The following is a 6,507-nucleotide window of genomic DNA, read 5'->3' on the forward strand; positions in this document are numbered from 1 at the left end:
TATATTGCCAAAAGTATTTGGCCACCTGCCTTGACTCACATATGAACTTGAAGTGCCATCCCATTCCTAACCCAAGTCAAACATGGATTGTTTCTTCGTCGCAAAGGGAATTTGGGACGAGCCAGACGTGAATGTGAGTACATTTTATTTTACACAAAAAAACTACAAAAAGGCAAACAAAGGGCGCGCACAATGGCGGAGAACAAATACTTGGCTACAAAAACCAAACGACTTGCACAAAGGCTGCAAACTATAAACGTGAAACACAAAAACTTGCACTGTGGCGCGCACAATGGCGGAGAACAAATACTTGGCTACAAAAACCAAACGACTTGCACAAAAGCTGCAAACTATAGACATGAAACACAAAAACTTGCACTGTGGCGCGCACAATGGCGGAGAACAAATACTTGGCTACAAAAACCAAACGACTTGCACAAAGGCTGCAAACTATAGACGTGAAACACAAAAACTTGCACTGTGGCGCGCACAATGGCGGAGAACAAATACTTGGCTACAAAAAAACAAACGACTTGCACAAAGGCTGCAAACTATAAACATGAAACACAAAAACTTGCACTGTGGCGCGCACAATGGCGGAGAACAAATACTTGGCTACAAAAACCAAACGACTTGCACAAAGGCTGCAAACTATAAACGTGAAACACAAAAACTTGCACTGTGGCGCGCACAATGGCGGAGAACAAATACTTGGCTACAAAAACCAAACGACTTGCACAAAGGCTGCAAACTATAAACGTGAAACACAAAAACTTGCACTGCGGCATAAATGACTAAACTTACGTGGCGTGGAAAAAACGAACAGCGTCGGTATGGCATGAAGGAGTTGAGGGATAGGTAGGTGCAAGGCAGGAAGTTGCCAGACTGACTATCAGGTAACTGTGGCTTAAATAATAACTAAGATCATTACAACCAGGTGTAGGTGCAAGGCAGGAAGTTGCCAGACTGACTATCAGGTAACTATGGCTTAAATAATAACTAAGATCATTACAACCAGGTGTGAGGACTGAGGACAGGGGCGTGACATGAGGACCAGGTGAATATTAATGAGTTGATATGGAGATAAAGAAAACCAGGAAGTGCCAAAGCGGGAAACAAGTGTCCAAAAAAATAACCAAACATGATCCATAGGTGTGACAACCCATAGGGTTCAATATGATGTCGGTCCACTTTTTGCAGCTATTACAACTTCAACTCTTCTGGGAAGGCTGTCCACAAGGTTGCAGAGTGTGTTTATAGGAATTTTCCACCATTTTTCCCAAAGCACATTGGTGAGGTCAAACACTGATGATGTTGGTCGAGAAGGCCTGGCTCTCAGTCTCCGTTTTAATTCATCCCAAAGGTGTTCTATAGGGTTCAAGTCAGGACTCTGTGCAGGCCAGTCAAGTTCCTCCACACCAGACTGTGTCATCCATGTCTTTTTGGACCTTGCTTTGTGCACAGTCATGTTGGGAGAGGTAGGGAGCATGGAATTGTCCAAAATGTTTTGGTATCCTAGAACAGGGGTCGGAAACCATTTTGGCTGCGAGAGCCAGGAATGCCAAATAATTTAAAATGTATTTCCGTGAGAGCCATAAATTATTATTCAACACTGAGTACAACTAAATGTGTGCATTTTTAAGTAAGACCAACATATATAAGCATCTTATTATTTTTAAAGGCCTACTGAAATGAGATTTTCTTATTTAAACGGGGATAGCAGGTCCATTCTATGTGTCATACTTGATCATTTCGCGATATTGCCATATTTTTGCTGAAAGGATTTAGTAGAGAACATAGACGATAAAGTTCGCAACTTTTGGTCGCTAATAAAAAAGCCTTGCCTGTACCGGAAGTAGCAGACGATGTGCGCGTGACGTCACTGGTTGTGGAGCTCCTCATATCCCCACATTGTTTACAATCATGGCCACCAGCAGCGAGAGCGATTCGGACCGAGAAAGCGACGATTTCCCCATTAATTTGAGCGAGGATGAAAGATTCGTGGATGAGGAAAGTTAGAGTGAAGCACTAAAAAAAAAAAAGGCGGCGGCAGTGGGAGTGTTTCAGATATAATTAGACACATTTACTGGGATAATTCTGGGAAATCCCTTATCTGCTTATTGTTTTAATAGTAATTTAGTGAGATTATAAAGTCATACATAAAAGTCGGATGGCTGCGGTGAATGCCAGTGTCTCCTTGAGAAGCCGAGGAGCCTTTTTGAGCTGCAGGGTGAGGTCGCATAATCCACTAAAGTCTTCGGTAAGAGCCGACTTAATATCACAATTTCCCCATCCAAAAACTTGCTGGTAGACGTAGAGCAGGGGTCGGCAAACCACAATTTTGAAAGAGCCATATTGGACCAAAAATACACCAAAAAAAATAGGTCAGGAGCCACCAAAAATTTAAAACCTTATTTAAGTCTTATAATGAAGGCAACACATGACTTAAGTGTCTATATTAGCTATATTAGCCTACTATCAAAGGCTGCCGCAAATCTCTGTTGACAGAAATGTTTTATTTTTTATTCTACACATTTTTGCAACATTGGAAAGCGTTAGTAAAATGGAGGCTTCTCAGAGGGTGAGATAACTTGCAGTCATGGATTAGCCAAGTGTGCCTGATTAGCACTCCAGCAAATCAATGAAATCAACACAGTTCACTTTTGTGCATTCACGCACAGCATAAAACGTTTGGTGGACAAAAATGAGACAAAGAAGGAGTGGGATAAAACTTTTAAAAACTTTTCTGTGGCAGCATGGGAAAAAGTTACAAACAACGAATAGTTCAAGGATCGCTGACATTAGCAGGATAAAACTGTGCTTTCCAAATACTCTCATCAGTGAAGTATGTATAACACAGGGGTCGGGAACCTTTTTGGCTGAGAGAGCCATGAAAGCCAAATATTTCAAAAAGTATTTCCGTGAGAGCCATATCATATTTTTTAACACTGAATACAACTAAATGCGTGCATTTTTAAGTAAGGCCAACATTTTTAGAGTATAATACGTCTCTTATTCTTTTTAATAACATTGTTATTCTGAAGCTAACCAATAATAAATAAAATGTCATGTCTGTTGATCATGTTTTTGTTTGTCCTTTGGACTCTTTAAGTTCCTGTTTTTTTCCACTCCCTTGTCTGGTTTCCTTGGTTACTCATTTTGTCCACCTGTCTCTGGTGGACAAAATGCTCGCTCACCTGCTTCCCGAGCACTAATCAGAGGCAGTATTTAAGCTCGTCTTTGCCAGTCAGTCGCCCTGTGCTGACTTGTTTCATGCCTTGCCATAGTTTCGTGCTTCATGCCATGCCAAGTAAGTTTTGTTTGATTTATGTTCTTAGTCTGTTTATGCGTTAGCTTTGTTCCTTAGCCCAAGTTGTGCCTCCGCTGTGAGCGATTTTTGTTTGTATATTTTTTTAGTTAAAATGAAATCATGTTTTTACCTAAATGCCATGTCCCGAGTAGTCCGTCTGCCTTCCTGGGAGAACGACCCCGCAGCAAGCTGCGACCCCCCCCATCGTGACATAAAATACTTCTTACCATTAATGCGATTTCTTTAACAGGTGCGGTAGAAAATGGATGGATGGATATAAATGCATGAGAATGTTTTATATTTTGTACGTTATTTTTAACACTGTGATTACCAGCAAAATTATTCATAATTATCACGTTAAGCAATGTCAGCTAGGTTCCCTACCCCCGGTGTATAACATAGTCAGGATTTCTCATGGATGCAAAGGATTCTGGGTATTTGTTGTGTTGCGTTTATGTTGTGTTACTGTAAAGATTTTCTACAGTGGGATTTCTATCAACTAGGGAGGTTTATGTCATGTTTGTTCTCCTACAACAGGGGTCGGCAACCTCTACCACTCAACGAGCCATTTCGACCCGTTCCACAAAATGAAGTAGACAATTCTCGCCAATATCTGCTAGTGGTAACCCAAATGACAAGAATAAGGGCATGCTATGAAACCATTGCCTTAAACACCTTCTACAACATGTACAAACTCCTTGCCAGTCCAGCAACATGTTGTGAGAGTCTTCCGCAGATGCACGCACACGACTGGAAGGCAAACTGGGTGACACAGAGTACACTGACGGTTGTGATATAAACAACTTTAACACTCCTACTAATATGCGCCACATTCTGAACCCACGCAAAAGAAGAATGACAAACACATTTCGGGAGAAAATCCTCACAGTAACAACATAAACGCAACACAATAAATACCCAGAATCCTTTGCATCCATGAGAGGACCTGACTATGTTATACACCCCGCGAGCAACAAACCCCGCCCACCTCAAACACGCAGGGAAGGGGGAGGAGGGGTTTGGTGCTCACGGGGGTTATAACATAGTCAGGATGGTGTATAACATAGTCAGGAAGTGTAATGGATGGAAAGGATTCTGGGTATTTGTTGTGTTGCGTTTATGTTGTGTTACTGTAAAGATTTTCTACCGAAATTTGTTTGTCATTCTTCTTTTGTGTGGGTTCACAATGGGGCGCATATTAGTAGGAGTGTTAAAGTTGTTTACATCACAACCGTCAGTGTACTCTGTGTCACCCAGTATGCCTTGCAATCTCATACGTGTGCCGATAGAAACTGCGAAATGCATTTGTCCGGTCGGCACGCAAATAGCATTCCGTGAATGGCGGGCGCGATGACGTTCAAGAGGACGTTAAGAGTAATATCATCACGGCACGCCCTTAATATTGTAGTCCGAGTGAAAATTGGAGAACGTTGACTCCGGGTGATTTCCGGGAGAGGCATTGAATTCCGGAATCTCCCCGCTACAATCTGGGGGGTCGGCGATTGTGGAGCTGAGCTGCATCAGAGTTGCCAAAGATCCGCGGGTTGCCGACCCCTGTCCTACAAATAATATATTAAAACATTTTTTTCTTCATCTTTTTCCATTTTCACACATCTCTGAAATAGGTCCAGGGAGCCAATAGGAAGGCGCTAAAGAGCCGCATGCGGCTCTAGAGCCGCGGGCTGTTGAGCCCTGACATGTTCGCTTGACCGATCTGTGTCAAAGCTTCACAACAAACAAAGAAACACCGGCTGTGTTTGGGTGCTAAAGACAGCTGCAATCCCCCAACAGCATTCTTCTTTGACGTCTCCATTATTAATTGAACAAATTGCAAAAGATTCAGCAACACAGATGTCCAAATTACTGTGTAATTATGCGATGAAAAGAGACGACTTTTAGCCGTGTGTGGCGCTGGACTAATATGTCCGTTCCAACCAATAACGTCACAAACGTCATCATTCCACGACGTTTTCAACAGGAAACTCCGCAGGAAATTTAAAATTGCAATTTAGTAAACTAAAAAGGCCGTATTGTCATGTGTTGCAATGTTAATATTTCATCATTGATATATCAATCAATCAATCAATGTTTATTTATATAGCCCCAAATCACAAATGTCTCAAAGGACTGCACAAATCATTACGACTACAACATCCTCGGAAGAACCCACAAAAGGGCAAGGAAAACTCACACCCAGTGGGCAGGGAGAATTCACATCCAGTGGGACGCCAGTGACAATGCTGACTATGAGAAACCTTGGAGAGGACCTCAGATGTGGGCAACCCCCCCCCTCTAGGGGACCGAAAGCAATGGATGTCGAGCGGGTCTAACATGATACTGTGAAAGTTCAATCCATAGTGGCTCCAACACAGCCACGAGAGTTCAGTTCAAGCGGATCCAAGACAGCAGCGGGAGTCCCGTCCACAGGAAACCATCTCAAGCGGATCAGCAGCGTAGAGATGTCCCCAACCGATACAGGCGAGCTGTCCATCCTGGGTCTCGACTCTGGACAGCCAGTACTTCATCCATGGTCATCGGACCGGACCCCCTCCACAAGGGAGGGGGGGACATAGGAGAAAGAAAAGAAGCGGCAGATCAACTGGTCTAAAAAGGAGGTCTATTTAAAGGCTAGAGTATACAGATGAGTTTTAAGGTGAGACTATATAAACTATCAGACTGCGTGGTCGCTAGTAGTGGCTTTCAGTAGGCCTTTAACATCCTCAAATGGAATGATTGCATGCCTCCAATCAGGTTTATTTTCTTACGTTCTGAGCATTGCCTGACCTCTAAACTTGCACAATATCACCGGGGACACATTGGGAACACGTCCCCAAATGAAGATAAATAAGAAGAAGGAAGTTTATTACAGTGGATGACGTATTGATGCAACCACACTCTACAGCATGGGTGTCAAACTCTGGCCTGCGGGCCACATTTGGCCCGCCGCGTAATTAGGGTCCTTGGCCCATGGCAAAGGACTCCACAGGAGTCCTTTGCCATGGGCCAAGGACCCTATTGAAACTGCTGTGTTTTATTATTATTCCGCACCTACGCGCTGTAATTTGACCCCCTTAACATGCTTCAAAACTCACCAAATTTGACACACGTCGGTATAGCAAACCTTCCCAACATATTAAGCAAGCAATCCCCCAAAATGAAAATTACGCTCTAGCAGCCCCTAGGAAAAAATTACAGAC

This window comes from Nerophis ophidion, linkage group LG19, assembly GCF_033978795.1.
Source record: "Nerophis ophidion isolate RoL-2023_Sa linkage group LG19, RoL_Noph_v1.0, whole genome shotgun sequence".
NCBI classification, from domain to species: domain Eukaryota; kingdom Metazoa; phylum Chordata; class Actinopteri; order Syngnathiformes; family Syngnathidae; genus Nerophis; species Nerophis ophidion.